Source organism: Callospermophilus lateralis, assembly GCF_048772815.1.
Source record: "Callospermophilus lateralis isolate mCalLat2 chromosome 10 unlocalized genomic scaffold, mCalLat2.hap1 SUPER_10_unloc_2, whole genome shotgun sequence".
Lineage (NCBI taxonomy): Eukaryota > Metazoa > Chordata > Mammalia > Rodentia > Sciuridae > Callospermophilus > Callospermophilus lateralis.
In genome coordinates, this window is record NW_027510152.1 from 594192 (window position 1) to 613430 (window position 19239).

The following is a 19239-nucleotide window of genomic DNA, read 5'->3' on the forward strand; positions in this document are numbered from 1 at the left end:
TCTTTCATACTACCTGGGAAGAAAATCCCTACTATCAGCACAGCCTTCCCCTGGATTCCTCTCATATGATGTCCCAGGAAGGTGCTCATTGCCCATCAGGCAGCCCTGGACTCTTTCCATCACAGAGATACTGTGTGGTGGCCTGCTGACTAATCCCAGTGGCTCTGACGTTGGCTCTTTTACTTATTGATATATTTCAGTTTTTCATGATCAGCTCACTGGAATAGTAACCTTTTCATAGTCTATTGTCATACTAAAAAGATTTGGTATAACTGGAAATAATGAATAGCTCCAATAATTCCATTCTGACTTAATTTCCTTTATGAGTATTTACTGGGCAACCAATAAGAAAGAAATTTATCCAAAGAAAATTTAAAAAAAATTAAAAAAAGAAAGATAACATGAAAAGTCCAATTTCTTCAATTTCATTAAAATGAAAATAATTAATTTTTGAGCTACAGGAACAGAAATAAAGATGCAAGCTCTCTGAGGAAGGAGTAGAGACAACAGCTGACTCATCAACTCTGATTTAGACGTGCAAAGCCAAGGCCATGGCTACTGGACAGCTCTGAAGAGCTGCTGAAGGACACCCAGAGCAAGCCAGAAGCCAGCAGAGCATCACAGATGTCTGCAGAGAAAAGCAACATATGAAGGTTAGCACACTAGGAGAAGCTCTCCTTTTTCCTCTTTCTTCCTTCTCTCCTTTCTTTTTTAGTTAAGAGTTTAGAATTTGCACAATCTTGGTCATAAGCATATTAGTCTATGCCTGACAACAGACTAATAAGAAAAATAAAAGCCCTAGTTTCCAGTCTTTGTCATTATCCTATTATAACTATTCCCATCATGGTCAAGTCAAAGCCTTCAGTGTGATGTAACTGGAAGGCATGCAATCACTCACCATGGAACACTTCCATCTAACAGACACAGATGACACATAAACAGCCTGAAGTGCAGGGATCATAGCAAGACACCACAAAAAAGCAGAAAAGGTGAGTTTTGATAATTGATTACCTGTATTTTTAATATGATTGGCTTAGTTTCACATATCCATAATTTAATTTTACTTTTTTATTTTTTATTTTTCCACAGATTCTGAGAATACTTTTATTATACAGGTATCATATGCACACTTTGCTTTGAGGAATATTTAAATGCAGGGAGTTCAATTCTAAGCCTCCATTTTATCCAGATCAAATATAACACACATTCACCTTACAGTGAATGAGCCTCACAGGAACAAGATGTGAAGTTCTTGCTTTCTGAACAGAGAGCCCCGATTAAACAGAATCTTTCAAACTAAGAACAAATCTCTGTATTCTCTTAATTATTTATATCCTGTGTACAGGTTAATAAAATTGAAATACATGTTATGAATTATCCCACCACCTTTAAAAGTTAATATTAAAATCAAATCCTATTTCTCAAAAACTTGTAAGAAGTGCACCAGTATTTACAGATCCTATTAAACTATGCATAAATAAAGTCTGTACACTCAGCACACTGTTTCTCAAAATACAGAGCCTCCACAGGGGCTTGAGGGGTGACAGGCAGCAGCAGATACTTAGTGCCCACCCTTTTGAAGTTTACTTGAAAAATCAAGATCTGAAATAAATATGCAAACAAAACTTTCAGTTCCTTAAAGGAACGTGTCATTCCAAAGAGTCACCCATTTAACGAGTTAACTTTCAAAGTTAAAAAAAAAAAGAGACAAAAGAAAAATGAAATTTTAGTAGGAATTGTTTCTACAAGTTTCCTACACTAGACGACCCCTCTGTGCACCGGTTTTGCATCAAAGTAGCACCTGTTCACTGGCAGTAGAGCACATGGTATCTTTGCCTCCTCCTGGAGGGCATCATCACTGAAGTAGGTAGATAGTCTGAATATCATCAATCTGAACTTTCAACAGATAGGCACATGACTTCTTGTCTGCCCCGGGGAACTTATGAGAAGGTTCTAATACTCTGTAGCACCACTTTCAGAGGAAGGAGAGATGGGGTTCCAAAAAATAAATGCTGAACAAGTAAAAACAAAACAAAAACCAGTACTTGTCACCTTGGGATCATGTGTTCAAGGACAGACACTGCAGTGCTACAGAAGCTGCAGGGATCCTGGAGGACAGGTCAAGATCCTGCATGCCTCAAGTGACAGAGGACTTTGGATAGTTGGGTAAGACAGGTTTGAAACTCCTCCCCCAGCAAGAGTGCCTCCAGTCTGTCCCAGTGGAGACGGGTTCCTCTGTCCATTCCCTTCCCACCCTGTGCTCACCCCATTTTACTTCCTGTGCTTCTCCATTTTCTCCAGGGTCTTGTTAGAATCTGCTGGACTCTGGTCTCTGGGGTTCATATAGGATTTGTCTATGACAATCGGGGCTTCTTTGATGTAGTTCTGCACCCCAGACACAGGGGTGCAGATGACCTGGCTGCTGAACCTGTGGGTAATCAGGCAAAAATGAGACAAATGCTTGTGTGGTAGTTTTCTAAGACCAGGGTGGGCCTGTTGTTGCTATTGGGTGCTCGGTCTTAATTGAGGGGGTCCGTGAATTCTTTACACACTTGCCAAGACACCCACAACATTATTCTTCCTTGTTACCATCTTGGTTTACCCTCCTAGGTGAGGCCTGGTTAAATATTTGGCCACTGGCTTACTAGGAAACTCCAGTTTACAGCCATATGCAAAGTACCAAGCCAAGTGAACAGCTTTTTGTTCCACCAAGGATGTCAGGAGGGTCACAAGAGCAGCTTTCTGTCTTCCAGCTGGAAGATTCAGCCCAGTCTTGTCCAACTTTTCCCACAACAATCAGCCATTTTTGGACTTTGCTTTCCTGAGAACACCTCTCAGCAGCGAGGCATTTAAGCATTCAGAAGGTGACAATTGCCTCTGCACTTCAGCCACAGTCACTTATATTTGGACCTGGAGCTGAAGAGAGATAGTCTTCCCAGAACCGAGCAGAAGACTTCATGGGATTCATCAGGGCTACCACTAGATCCTTCTGACAGGGGACACCCAGGAGGTTCTTAGCCATGGAAAATGGGACTTTTGCAGATTACAGACTGATCAGGCCCAAGCAGGTGTGGGTTTACGTTCTGCACCTCTTCCATCTGGTGAGCCATGTCGTGGAGCCCCAGGTACTTTGCCAGACCTGCAGCGTCCAGGGCATGCCATGGGATAACAGTAGGTCTGAGCAGCTATAAGCATCCCCGAGGGCGCCCACAGCACCTCCCTCTATCCTATAGAGTTGGGGAAGCAAGCCAGCCAGGCACCCTAGGTACAAAGGCAGGACGGCCCCCTCCTGCCTCTGGTGGCCAGACCAGGACTGTTGCTGGCTGCTGGTGGCCACAGGCTGGTGCAGGGGGCTAATGGCTGTAGCATAGGCTTTGCTCAGATGTGAGTAGGGATCCACTGAGTGAGTGTAAGCCAACTGCTGGTAGGACAGTGGAAAGTAGGGTAGTGGCTGGTATTCAGGGACTCTAGTGTGGGACAGCAGCCAGGTGGAGATGTAAAGATGCTGCCCTGTGGTTAGGTGGGAGATGCAGGAGTGGGGGCGGGGATGAGTCCTTAAAGCCCTGAGAGAAGATCTGGGCACTGGGTTCCCAGGGTGTTCAGAAGCAACATCTCAGGACATTCGGTCCCAAGCCAGATAAGTTCAAGCCTGTGCTGCACAGGTAAGTCAGCTTGCAGCAAACACCGTGTGAAATGTGCTTGCTCATCAGCTGCAAATGTTGGAGTTATAATTTAATTTTAAATAATGACTATATTTTAACACTGATTTGTAAAACTCATGAAAAGTTAATGGTTGGCTCTTTCTAGCTGCTGAAAATTGGTACTAGCACATGACTCAAAGGGGACATATTAGAAGGATTTTCTTTAAAATCAGGAAGATGACTCACTGATATCACTGCTTCTGTTATAATTGTACCAAAAGTCCTATCAGTAAACAGAAGAAAATTTAAAAATGAAGACCATATAAACTGAAAAGAAGAAAAAGCAACTGTTAGAACTTCCACATGATGTGACTGCATAGATCGAAAATTAAAAAAATGAAATGATCGCTTAGCTATTAGCTCAATATTCAAAAACTAATTCTATATGGGAACACTAGCTATACTTACAAAACAAGAGAGAATATCAAATGGTAACAAAATATACTGGCTTCCAAGAGTCCTTCCTACATAATGATGCAAGTGTTTATGGGGATCATTTTAAAAACTGTGTTGGGAAATGGGGTTGGGCTACCTAAATGCAGTCTGCAAGAACCACAAGCAGGAAGACTCCATATTTTTAAGGTATCCTTTTCCCTAACTTGAGTTCACTAGAAGTCCAATTGAAAGCCCAGGAGGTTGTTCATGAGACTTGAAGGAGTGCCCCACATGGCTCAGGGTTCTTAATCCAGGGGAATGAAGGAAAGGGGCTATGCAAACATGAGTAAAAGACAATTATATGTTTGTTTTCACTAACCTCTAACTAAACTCAACATTTACTTCAATGACAGAAGTAGACAGGCCACATAGGTTCAGCATGCCCTGTGCATTTGTTATCAATATAAATTACAGATTTTTTGGTGATAACTGCATAGTTGGAAATGTTTGTGTCTCTCATCCCTTCAAAGTAATAGTAGTTATTAAGTTCACCTCCAGATTTTGTTCTTTTTACATGCTAATTAATAGCCAAAGATGCCTATCATATTAACATTTCTAGTATTCTCATTACTGCACTTTAATAATTGCTTTTCTTTGTAATCCCAGTTGCAAATGTTCTGCATCTTCTAGCATTACTCTGAGAAGGTGCTCATTAGCTTCAGCAAACTGCAGAATTGATTTGTTCTTGGTACAAACACACACACACCAAAAAAAAAAAAAAAAAAAAAAAAAGTTGAAGAAGCCTTAAAGTGGTTGGGTGTTACTGGAACATTATATTACTGGGGTATTATGAGAATTTCAATGAATTCTCTTTGGGCTTTGCTACCTGGAGTGTTACCATGGCAATTTCTCCAATGCCACCATTTTAGCAGTCCAGTCAGAGTAATTCATATTTTATGCAAAGGGGATTCCCCATTGGTGGGGGGCAAGTGAGGATTAACCCATGAACTGCTTAACATAAGGGCCTGCTCCCTTTCCCAGTTGCAAATGTTCTTGCATCTACTAGCATTACTCTGAGAAGCCAGTGGGGGTGGGGATGAGTCCCAGCAGGCCTTCATTTATGAGTGTCCACTGATCATCATGGCCCATAGCTCCCCCTGTAGTCACCTCTGCACACATTTTTTTCTCACCACTATGGTGTCTCCCTCCCCTCCCCTTCCCCAACAGAAACCTTAGCTTGCTGAGGACCAAGCACAGATTTGAGAAGCAGAGCAATCAGGGAGCATGAACCAGTTGACTAATCTTGGGATGTTCCTCTGCCTCAGCCTTCTCACGTATACAGTGGAGATCACACAACCAACAGGATTGCTGCTAGGATGAAAAGCATTTGTGTTATTTTCTTTATGGTGAAACAAGTTATCACATATTAAGACCCTACAAATAATCCTGTGAGGACAGTTTCCTCAGGTAATGAGTATTTATAATTTCTGTAACCTCCACATCCAATTTGAAATACAATAGTAGGAGAGAGGTATTCAGAGTGCCAAACACATTCATTCATACCCCAAAGCTTATTATTAAGAAGAAAAAGAAAAAAATGGGCACAGTAGTGCATGCCAGCAGCTCAGCAGACTGAGGCAGGAGGATTATGAGTTCAATGTCAGCTTTAGCAACTTAGCAAGATCTTAACCCTCTTATCAAGACCCTGTCTCTAAATTAAAAAAAAAAAATAAAATAAAAAGGGCTGGGGATGTGGTTCACTTAACCACAGTGCCCCCGGTTCAATTCATGGTATCAATAATAATAACAACAATAATAATCATATTTTAATATCTTTATTTATTTATTTATTTTTATGTGGTGCTGAGGATTGAACTCAGGGCCTCACACGTGCTAGGTAAGCACTCTACCACTGAGCAACAACCTCAGTGCCAATAATAATATTTTTAAAAAGAAAAAAGAAGTAACAACTTTTATAGTATAATATTTCCTTGGGAAGAACAATCTGATACTTTTTAAAACATGATCATTTTCTTTATAAACCTTACTGGAAGGCCTTAAAATTAGCTATTTTAGTTGATTCCTGAGGTCACTGTGAAATCCTATGATCAAAACAAGGTGCCCTGCTGCCTCTGACCCACTCAGACAACTGAACTTAAGGTTGCTAATGTGAATTTCCAGGGACACCAAATAAAACACAGACACACACTCTGCATTTAAACAAGCTTCAGGATGGCTCCACCGCTCTCAGCCTCAAGCTCCCCAAATGGGAGAGCAAGGGAAAGTCAGGAGAGGCTGGCCAGAGAGAGGGAGCATGTTTGGAAGTGGGCTTTTATTGGGAGGACCGTCATTCTTAGAAAGTCCATTCCAAAAAAAGGTCAGGAAGGGCAGGGTTACAAAGGACAAGTGAGTGTAATTCTACCCAAGAGGCTGCAGGATGACATTTCTATGTCTGAAGACATATCCTCAACTTCCTGGACCAGGGCAATATCCAGGTCACTACTAGATGTAGTGATGGTCAAAGCCTCTCTGCTCAGGAATGAAAAAAAAAATCATCCAGAGTAACCTCCCACAGTGCCCACCTCCTGTGAGGACCTGGAACAGGAGCATCTCTCTACCTATGCACTGGGACAGTGCATTTCCTGCACTTCTGCATCTTTCAGCTAATTGACATACACACAAGGTGAAGTCTCAAATACCCTCAGAAATCTTCACTCCTTGCTGTTTTCAATATGAACTGTTCTTTCTTTTATACTATGATGCCTGAAGAAAAAGTTGGTAGGATCAAATATCATTTTGATTCTCTGACATCATTATAAAATATGCATTTTTCTTAACTGAATATTATTCTTATAAATAATTTGATAAATAATATGTCTATAAGAAACAGATAAATCTTGAAATGCTTCAAAGCTACAAAAATTATTCAAAGAAATTTTTAATAGGTGAGATGATAGAACAACTGTGAAGAGCTATAACTTAGGAGAAAACAAGCTGAGGGCAAATAGTAAGCTTATAAGAATGAACATAAAAGAAAATACATTTCTCTGCATAATAGTCACTCATATACATGAGAATGATTCTGCAAAGTTATCTCAATTTTTGAATGCATTTATTCCTTCATAGGTATGACATACTCAAGGTTGTATTTCTAAAAGAAGCTGAAAAATTGGGCTGGGGGCATAGGTCAGAGGTAGAGTGCTTATCCAGCATGAGTAATATGATGGGTTCCATCTCTAGCACCACAAAAGAAAAATTTTTAGTTGTGATGTGTTTTATAGAAAAACTAAAGACATCACAAATGTACACAATTGACCCTGATTCAGATCAGATTGCTAGGGATATCCTCCTAGGCAGTCTGATGCAACAAATTCATATTTATGAAACACTAAACCATATCAAAAAGCCATTTTAATCAATAGCCTGTTGTTTGTCATGCCATAATAACAACCTTAGACTGAGATAATAAAATAATACTTCAGCTTCTAATTTTAAAACTTAAGACACACTCATTCTTATGATTTGGATATGAGCTACCCCAAAAAAGCTCATATAAAATGAAGGAATGTTCACAGGTGAAATAATTAATTATGAGAGTCATAACCTAATTGGTAGATTAATCTATTTGAAAGACTAATGATAAATAGATTACTGGGTGGTAACTATCAGCAGGTGGGGCACCACAGAAATAAACAGGTCACTGGAGCAAGCCTTTGAGAATTATATTTTTGACCTGGCTCCTGGATGTCTGTCTGCTACCCCTCTAATGTGAGGTAAACAAATTTTCTCTGACACACCCTTCTGCCATGGCAATGTCCTGCCTCAACTCAGGCCTACAGCAATGAATGAATGAGGCTGACTCTGAAACTCTGAAACTTTGAGCCCAAAATAAACTTTTCCCCTTCTAAGTTGTTCTTGACAGGTCTTTTGGTCACAGCAACACAAAGCTGACTAGTATACACACATACAAAATTATATATATTTATTTTTTTCCCAGGTGAATTTAGAAATCTGGAACCTCTTACAGTTGGGCAAAATATAACTGACTCACTCCTCCCAATCTAAATGAACAATATGACAGTTTTCTAGGCCCTTTACCTCTTTCTAAAACTATTTAATCTATTTTTCCCCTCAAATGAAAAACAACTTCACACTTTTTTGGTTAACTACAGCCCCTCGGTAATACATTTGCTCTTACTTTACAAATTCTATGCAAACACAATTGTATATAAGTGATGTCTTTGGGGATGAATTATCTTCTGAGCTAGATTAAATATTCTTCAAAAGAGAATATGTATTTCATTCCTCAACACATCATAATGGACCCTATACCCTGGACTGTAAAAGAGAATGTATATAAACTCCCCTGGAGGTGGACTTTGACTCTACTTGGTCCTTACACATTAACTGCTGGAATGTTAGGAGGTTCCAATGCTTAAGACCCGCAGACACACAGTGACTCTCCTCTGACTCTGGACTTGGGCCAATGTCTGGATTCAAAGAACCTATAAATATCTGGGATCATTTCTCTGTTGATAAGAGTGATGTCTGGAACTTTTCTTTGGATCCAGGAACCCCTGTTCCTAGTGCCTAGTAACACATTAAAGCCTCTAAGAATTTGTGAACATCAGGGTCCACCTACTCACCCTTCCCAAGTTTGTACTCACTCTCCCCAGGTTGCACTCACCCCACATAGCTGGCCCTTAATCCACCATCATAAAGATTCCCATAGTGTCTTTGCTAGATTATACCTAGTTATGAACTTTACCAAGTGTACTGGAGTACTAGACCATTTTTAACCCCCAAATATACACAGTAGAAAGAATGCAGATACCCCTTAAAACTCACAGTGCATTCCAAGCTCAGAAACTTTGCATGCAGAATCCTTGAATGCCTAATTCCCCAACCTCACCTCAGCCCCATCTACCTGTTCCTCATTTGCTTCTAAACATGTCAGCAATGGTTCCAATTTTTCACTGTCAGCAACCACTCTACCTGGGTATATGTCTGTCACCATTTTGCATACCATGAGCTTCAACAGCTCTGCCATACTGCTTAATTCCATGACCCTCAGAACCCAGTCCAAAAAAATATGAAAATAGGGAAGGAGAACAGGGATGATTTGGTATCTTTTCTTCTTTCTGTTAAAAAGAACATGGATATATCTTTGATAAAACAAAGAAAAGGCACACTGCCTAATTTATTTATTTTACACATACAAAGGGTTTATTTCTAGCTAGTAGCATCACCCTAATTAGGCTCTTTTGTTTTTACTTCTGCACTCCTTTTTTCTATTATAACAATATATTCATGGATTATTTCATAGGTTTGCTTTATGCCCATTACATTAACCCACAGATGTGTCATGAATCACTATGTTGCCTGTGAAATTATTCCTCACTGTTTGAAAATTCACTTGTAAATGTAAATCTAGTGGTAACATTTCAAGAAAAATTTCCATTCAGTTTAGAGTTACAATACAGTTAATAACTACCCATCAATTAAAACTCTTATTAAGCTGCATTTCATATAAACGAAAACAATAAGAATAGTGTTTTTAGATCACAGTATTTGTGAAAAGCCTTACACAATTATTATAAAAAGATTGAATTATAAAATTAGTGTCTTCCAAATACTGAAATTTTAATAGCAGAGGACATTTATTTGGACAGGTACTTGCTACTAAAAAGAGTTTCCTGTGTAATATCTGGTTTTAAACTTCCAGAAAATCTGGGAGAACACACAAAACCTGCTTTTAAAAAAAGGCCTCCTCTTTACGTACATACCTATTAATTCAGTTAAAAATGAAAACTCTGATTTAAACCACTTTACAGGAAAAAATATTAAAACTTCTCTTGAACCAGCTGACATGTTTATGAGGTTGTTTTTCCAGCTGCGTGGTAAGAGCCTATTGGGTTGAGCAACAGAAAGAATCAAGTCTGTTTCTTCATGGTTTTAAAATTGTAATAAATCTACAGAACATTAATGGAACTGAAACTCTGTTTTAAGACATGTTCCTAGTTCTTACTGACTATTCTGCTTGGTGTCCTAAAAAGAAAATGATTTAGATTTGCTGCCAGAAAGCCTTTTTTTTTTTTTTTTGAGCAGCAATTGAACCTAGAGGTGCTCTACCACTGAACCATGTCCTTAGCACTTTTTATTTCTTATTTTGAGACAGGGTCTATGTTTCTAAGTTGCTTAGGGCCTCACTAAGTGCTGAGGCTGGCCTTGGAACTTGTGATACTGCTTCAGGGGACAGTTGGGGCAAGGCACTGAAAATAGCAGGAAACAGGTTTATTTGGCTGCAGCTAGGTACAGAGGGCACAATTTTCCTGTAATCAATTAATTAATCAATTAGTTCCCTGAGTTCAGGCAATTTCAGTACTTTATACCCAAAGTGTAAGGGAAGGGGCTCGGAAGTTCACAGTCTGCAGAAGTTCACACAAAAGCAACTATTTCTTTCACTGTTCTAGGCAAGTTAATATTTCAAGGACAACATCTGAGAAGGTGAGAACTTCTTCTCCCCTTTCTTCCCTTCCCCTTCCAGCTGTTACCATGGAGCCCAATTAGTAACCCCTTCTCTTATGTTTGAAATGTAAACATCTCTGTGAAGTTGCATCTCAATGTCAGAGGCCTAGTTAAAACAATCTGTTTTTCATATTACACTCTGCATTTGCAAGCACACTTCTACAAACTATTATATATGTTGTTATTTATATTAGATAGTACATAAATGTTTGTGAAAAACTGGTAAAGGGGTATACAGAACCTGGAGCACTGACCTCTTCCAGGCAGTGGCCAAGAAAGACAGAGCAATAGGAAATAGGAAGTTTAATTTCATTGAACTCTTTTGTAGAGTTGTTTTTTCTGATAATCCTAAAATCAACCATAGTAAAGATTTTTAGAGAAGCTTAATTAGTACTTTCTATGGAGGAGGGGGTACCACCACAATACTCCTTCCTCAGCCTCCCAAGTTGCTAGCATTACAGTAGAACACCACTGCACCCAGCTTTTACAAAGCCAAATTTAATAATCATCCCAGTTATTATTCTCACCTGGCCATGGAAAAAACATGAATTTAGCAAAATAAACAGATTCTAAATAATCAGAGTGGTTCTAAAATTATAACCAATGTTTCTTATATAGACATATATATCTTACAGGATTAGCACCTTTTTAAAAAACTAGTATTTATCTTCATTTTCTCAGCTTTCTTCATACTGCCTGGCAAACAGTAGGCACTTGATAAATATTTCCTAAATTAAACTGACCACAAATTGGAGAACTCTTGTATAACATTCTAAAATCTAAGTTATACTTCAACTCTGACATACATTGAACTCAAAGCATTTAAGAACCAATTTATCAGTCCAACTTGGCACCTATGCCTGTAATTCCAGTGACTCAGGAAGGTGAGGCAGAGTATCTCAAATTCCAAAGCCAGCCTCAGCAATTTTTCTAGACCTTGTCTCAAAATTAAAAAGTAAAAAGGGTGGGGGATGTTGCTCACTGGTTAACCCCCACTAGGTTAAATCTCAGGTATCAAAAAGGAAAAAAAATCATAATAAGAACCAGAGTGTCTAAATTTTCCAGGTGGGTGTGGGGTAAGTAAGTGACAGCAGAAATCAAGAGAACAGACTTGAAAAAAGGCTTTTGGTTATCAGGAGACACTGTTCCATGCAGCACTCATTTCCAAAGACACTACTGACTCTGCTTAAACAAGCATATCAGCAAAATTCAACAACCCACCATACTTAGGGATAATTTTCAGAAGAAAAAAAATTTTGAACATTTAGGGTATTTTTGCATTATGAGAAAGTAACATCTCAGATTTTTCAAGATTGCATAATTCTACAGAGTCAAATTCATGAAAAAAGGAACAGCTGTAGTTTTGCAGACACATACAATCAAGGAACACTTTTCCACAAACAAAATCATGCTGCTACCCAATCTCAGAGTTAGAATTCAAAAGAATGTTTGGCTAGGGTGAGAGGGTTTTCAGGCTGTGCTTACTCAGTCTCTCCCAAGGCCTCTGACTTGTCTCACCCTTTCATTGATTTGGGAACCCTGCAGGAAAAGCAATAGTTCTCAAACTTGGAAATGAATAAAAATTTCCTGGGTTATTTTTTTAAAACAAACAATTCCTCATCACCTCATCTAAAATTCTGACTTCCTAACTTAATCTGAGCCCCGCCAGTCCATAGCACTTAGTATACAGTGGATTGTATTTGTACATTCAAGGCAGTCAGACTATGAAATCCAAAGAAGGAAATACAAAGATTCAGGTCAGCAGCCTTCACATCTCTACAGTGATGGACACCTGGACTATTCAGGGATCAGTTCACTGTGAATCTCAGAGTTTGTCCTTCAGTGCATTTGCACAGGGGGATTCCTGGTGTCTACAGTGGTTGAGGGTAGCACCAACACTGGAGAGTGGGGCAGTGTAAAGACACAATGCAAAACCCTAAAGCCCAATCAAGCTAGAGCTTGGGAACTCACAAATGGGAGGCTTGGTTGTTGGACTCGCATTAGTATTGATCTTGACTTAAATATTTAGTTTTAAAAGATTTTATCCATGGCTTGCTATCTGGAAAATTGCCTTGCTACAGAACTCTTAAATATTATATTTAATAACTCTTAAATATCATCTATAATTTTACACTCAAACATTTTGTGATTTTTGTAGAATTCTACGAAATGCTCAAATTTGTTATTTGAATTATTAAAATGATCATAAATCAATCAAGTATATAATTTTAATTTTTGTCCAAACATTTTTTTATTAGTTGTTCAAAACATTACAAAACTCTTGACATATTATATTCATACATTTGTTTACATAAATTTTTCTTGAGTAAATATCTTATTTAGTAAGCTTTATACAAAATTTTCATACTGTGAGTACCTCAATTTTCTCCATGGAAAATTGAAGACAAAATTATTAGTGAGCTCTCTGTATATTGTTGTGGAATAATTGAAAATTGCTGCACAATTTTTTTAAACCCTAGAAATTAAATGAAAAAGTTCAGATGGTCATTTCTATTTAGAGAAATGTTTCTTCTAAAAATACCACAGACTTTAAAAACTTACAAAAATTTAACAACGGTGCTGTCACATTGGATTCATAAATATAATAATATGTTGGGTTTTCAGGATAAGACTTAAGCTGCAGAAGAATTTTTTTCACTGTCTTATAAAAAAATCTGATAATTTGAACATTTGCAGTTGAAAAGAATTTAGACAAACATTATTTAGTGACCCTGCAGAAGAGTACAATATCCCAACTCAGACACATTTCTTTGGCATATTTCAAATTGGATAATTCAGAGAAACCTCAGGCTCTGTGAACACAGGAATAGCTCTGAAAGGTGTTTCTTTTCCAAAAGAAAAGTATCTATCTACATATATAAATAGCAGCTGTGCCTTGGGGTGGGAGATCCATTTCATATCCTCCACCTCTTTTCTGCCTAGGAGGGCTCTAAACGCAGCAAATAGAGATTGGGATTCTAACACTTGATCCAGATAGTTGGCCACAGGTGGTTGGTGCCTGGAAGACCCCATCTGCATCACAAGACACCCTTGCTTGCTGTGCATATCCAATCCTCCTGTGATCTCTCCCCACCCCCACCCCTGCTGGGTTTTTCCTTTTTCTACCTTAATAAATTTGTATAGCTTTTCTCCAATTTAATCTCCATCAGGATGTACCAGTGAACCTTGAGAAGGCCCAACAGAAATGTCCCTCTGTCTGAGCAACACCATGGGTGAATACTGACTTTTATTTTATAAATCCAAATCTAAATCTACACCCTATAAGTACCACTAAAGCAAGAAAACTTAAAATATAAGAATTAAATAAATTTTTAATTGCTCACAGAAAAAAGTGTTTGTTCTATAATTTACCAGCAATAGTGATTGTAAAAACTTCTTAAATACACTGGTAGGACTGTAGAAGCATGAATTAAATACACACCATGGATCCTTTCAGGGATTACCTAGCCACCATGTTATGCTTGAATTCGGGACCCCAAAAGTCCATCAGAGACCAAGGTCAATATAAACATCAAAGACGTGTTTATTGCGAGCTAGCTCATTCCTCCACGTGCACACACTGAAACTGGTGATGCTGAGAGGCCCTGAGCCCAAGGTTTGCAGCAGTTTTATACATTTTTTGGAGAAGGCAGAGACCCCCACATACATTATAGCATCTCTTAGCAAATCATCACACACTTCGGAAAAATCAAATAACAACTCTAAAACATGATTAGCACATTCAGTGGTGGGAACAATTTGTTAGGGGTGATTGGTTTGGGTTAAGGTTAGGGTATTACCATACAACTTTAGAACAGCAAAATTACCATACAACTTTAGAACAGCAGCTTGATATAATGTTCTTTGAAAGCTTCTACCTTACAGACTTGTATACCTGGAAGATATGAATACATTAATAGCACCACAATTACATTGATGTTTTTATATTAACCAAATTTAGTTCTTAAAGAAATAACATATTACAATATTGCAAAATAACAGTTGTTGTTTAACCATAGTTGTATAATTTTTAATTTCTTTAAGATTACTTGCTCAAAAAACTTACACATATCACCAACTTACACAGACCTTCTTTATCACTTACTTAAGCTCTTTTATTAACTTAATCACATAGACTCTTATCCAGAAACATATTTTCTTTCTATTAAATCCATACCTAGAACCTTTAATTTCTCTTTTCCATTTCTTAACCTCCTTTTTCTTTTCACATTTTGAAAAAATCCTTGTAAATTTCTGAATTTAGGTAGATTATTTCATAGACATCAACATTTTATTAGTTTTTTATCACTTAGGAAAAACTTTTAAGCTTAATTTTAAAGCCATCTTTACTTTCATCTGTTTACCCAATTTAAATTGAACTATTTGAACCATGTGAATCAAAGATATTTGGATACATTTTTAAAAAATTTCATGAGGTTCCTCATATATCTGCCAATTGTCATATTATTGCATGATATATGGATATACACACACAGACATACAACACATAACACAAGTGTGCACACATAACACAATAGTAAATAGTAAAGGCCTTGTAGCTTTTCTCAGGTGAATTCTCCATTGCAATGTTTAAAAATACTCCAGAGTTGATAAAAAATAGAACTGACCAGAAAAATATTAACTTAGTTCTGTAGAATCAAAATGATGAGCTCAAAAAAAAAAAAAAATACAGAATCTAAGAAAAAGCAAGAGTCCTAGAAAAAATGACTGGCCAGTAATTAGTAAATACCATACAATTTACGTTTTGGTTTAATCTAGTTTGAGTTCAGGAAAAAGACACCTTTACTTTTTTTTCTTCCTTGGGCCTCAGCTCAGTCTCCTACTGAGCTCACAGTCTTCTTCTATTTGCATTTCAACTTAAGTCCTGGCTGAGGTCTGGAAGAAGCAGGAAAAACTGGAATTCTGAGCAGAAGCTTCATGCCTAAGGTATTTTAAACTTAAGTTATAATTTTCAGGTTTGGATGTTGAAAATTATGATACAAGTTTAAGACACAATTCACAAAATGTTATTATTTTATATCTTCCTACACTAGAAAAACTTGCTCACACAAAACTGAAAATAGGATCTTACTTGATAATATAAAAGTTACCATCAGAAGAAGTTTCTTCACAATCATTAAGTCACTTCCTTTGTTCTGAAGTTCCTAAAGTAGTATTAAGTTACATTAAATCACCTGAAAAAAATTCCAAAAGAGAAACACACACTACCATGTATAGCCAAAATTAAGCTTTAAAAATTCCCAAGATTGTTGCTATTCAATGTCATTTCAATAAGCCAGACCAATGTCCCAATCCAACACTTTTTTCCCTAAATCCTACACACTGAGGTGAACAGATATTATATCATAATTTATTATCCTTTCCCAAATTAAATACTATACCTAGTGAAATCTTCCCAGGCCACCCAGTTCAAAAATTAATGAAAAAATAAAACTAAATGATTGGGAGCTACTTGCCAACTTGGAAGTAGAGGTCTTTAATTATCTATCCTAAGTATTTAAGTTCTCTAGCATGAACTATCTGAAATCATAAAGTAAAAAATTATCTAAACACAACTTTTAACTGCAAGATGCTTCAAAAACCCATTCAGATACCAGATTGTTACAATAAAAAATCATATTTTAGATACACATGGAGCCAAGATCATCCCCAAGAAACAATCTATAATAACCTTTAAAACAGACAGAACAGATAAGAGAAAAATATTCCTAGGTTTCTAACTCCCATTTAATTATGACTCCTACATCAGTGGCACCATAGATTTCCCCATGAGTGGACCAGATATTCTCACATAGGGGCAACCAGAAGAGTAAAATCAAGGGTCTCCGTGTGGCAACTTTACTGCATTCAGTGTCCCCTTCTTTTTAAGTAGACAGAGATAGAGTAACCCTTACAGTGCAGGGAAGAAATGAGGGAGGTTCCCCAAAGCAAAAGGGGCTTCAGAAACGGCTGGGAGTCCCTCAGTACCTCCTTTTACTTACAGGATTAACTGCTTTGGTTAGGTCTGATCCCAGGCACGTTGGCATATCTCCTAAATTTCCAGTAGTCAGCTCTCAAAAAGTTAATCCTCTGATTATGGTTGTTTCGAGTGCTAGGCTTCAACAAGAAGGCAGAGTGGGGACTCCTCTAAAGTCCCCTCTGGGGTGCCAAAATTTGTAACTGAAACTTTGGTTCCCATCCCCAAAGCCAATTAATCCCAATTTAATAATGAGAACATGGTTTTGAGAAAAAGTAAAAGCGAGATATCAAAATTCTTAGACCCCCAGCAGGCATATTCCTCTGCAGTTGGTGCATTGAAGCCAACTACAGGAAGAAAAGAAAACGTTGCTTCCCTAATCCCATTTAACAAAGAGGAGTAAAGTCATCAAAGTTCTTTAAGACACAGCTAAAAGGGGTGTAAAAGGTGAGAACAGAAAAGCTGGTGGTTCTATTGACTTTTGGTCCCTTACATGAGAAGCATATTAGGGACATTCTTAGGCTAAAATTTAGCTAAAGTTACCTCCACACATCAAGGCAGATAGGAACTTGGGACTCTGCATCTGTCCAAAGTAAATAATGCCATCACACTTAACAGAGACACAGACAAAAAGACAAAAAGACAAAAAGACACATAAAGACAGAGATTTCCTTTTCAGATTGTCAAAAAAAAAAAAAAAAAAAAAAACAGAAGTGGGGGAGCATCCCCCTCAGATTGGGTCTGATGACCCCAGATAGGGAGATTAGTTCTCTTTCCAGGGTGTCGCGGTGGAGACCGACAGGACGATAGAAACAAACACACATAACACAAAATTTGCAGCATGGCCACAGAATTTGCAGCGCATCGTGGATTGCTGCACAGAAACTAAAAGCAGAGGTATACCGCGGATCCGTCAGCTACAAAATACTTTACCAAATACTTCACAAAATACTTTACTACCAGCGATCCACTCAGAACCCAGAAAGGGGCTGGGGACGTCTCCCACAAACCCCGTCTGCTGCCCTTTGGTGCGTCCACCTGGACCTTTTGCCAACTAAACAACACAGAACCAGAACCTGCATGCAACCAGAGTACAGAAACTTACAGATCAGCAATGCCTTTACTTACCAGCTGGGTTTTCATCACCTCTCAATCGGGTGTCTGGGTAGGCTTACTAGGGGGATCCTGGATGAGCCCCCATATGTTATGCTCAAATTCAGGACCCCCAAAAGACCACCAGAGACCAAGATCGATGTAAACAGCAAGGAGGTGTTTATTGCAAGCTAGCTTGGTCCTCCATGCACACACACTGCAACTTGTAATGCTGAGAGGCCCTGAGCCCAAGGTTTGCAGCAGTTTTATACATTCTTTGGAGAAGGCAGGGACCCCCACATACATCATAGCATCTCTTAACAAATCATCGAACATTGTGGGAAAATCAAATAACAACTCTAAAACATGATTAGAACATTCACTGGCAGGAACAAGTTGGGTAGGCGTGATTGGGAGGGGGATTCATTTGAACTAATTGGTTTAAGCCAAGAGGGGTGTTTGTGCTGAACTACATGGTTTCCCAACATGTTATCAACCACCATAAATTACTTGGAGGGTCTTCTGGCATCCCAGGTATTTCCCTGTCTCATACTGATTGGTGGCTGCTATGGGGTTGCTATGGATCTCCACCTAGCCTGACTGAGTCAGGGACACCCTGGCACAGCAGTTATCTCCTGTTATTTGTAGATAAACAACTTAGAAGTGTGGGAATGTGCCTAGGAGTGCTCTGTAGGTCTTTCCAAGGACAAAGGCCTTGTCCCTTCCTTGGACAGTCTTTGCTCTGAGGTAGAGGCTTTTTTTTGTTTGTTTGTTTGTTTGTTTGTTTGTTTGTTTGTTTGTTTTTTACCATAGGTGAGCCTCCTTGGCTACAGCAGGCCCCCTAGAAAGTGGATTATGGGCCAGGAATGGTGATGCAGGGCTGTAAATCCAGTAGCTCTGGGAGGCTGGACCTCAAAAACTCTGCCTCAAAACTAAAAAATAAACATAAAAATGCCTGGGGATGTCCCTCAGTGGTTAAGCTGTTATGCTCAAATTTGGGACCCCCCAAAAACCACCAGAGACCAAGACCAATGTATGCAGCAAAGAGGTGTTTATTGTGAGCTAGCTCAATCCTCTGAGTGCACACAGCAACTGGTGACACTGAGAGGCCCTGAGTCCAGGGTTTGCAGCAGTTTTATACACTCTTTGGGGAATACAGGAACTTCACATACATCATAGAATATCCTAGAAAATCATCACATACTGAGGGAAAATGATAAAACAACTCTAAAATATAATTAGCACATTCACTGGTGGGAACAAGTTGGGTAGGGGTGATTGGTTACTACAAGAGGGGATTCATTTGAACTGATTGGTTTCAGCCAAGAGGGGTGTTTGTGTTGAACTATATGGTTTCCCAACACCATAAAATACTGGGAGGGTCATCTGGTATCCCAGGTATTTTCCTGTTTCATGCTGATTGGTGGCTGCTAGAGGATTGCTATGGGTCCCCACCTAGCCTGACTGAGTCAGGGACAGCAGATAACAGCAGATATCTCCTGTTATTTGTAGATAAACAACTTAGCAGGGTGGGAATGTACCTAGGAGGGCTCTGTGGGTCTTTTC

The 19239-nt window shown here is 38.6% G+C and overlaps 1 pseudogene; it reads right to left on the reverse strand.

Annotated features, from left to right (window-relative positions):
- Positions 1 to 2271: 2271 nt before the first annotated feature.
- LOC143387363 (transcription factor AP-2 gamma pseudogene) lies at positions 2272 to 9126 on the reverse strand (annotated as a pseudogene).
- Between the last annotated feature and the right edge of the window lie 10113 nt (positions 9127 to 19239).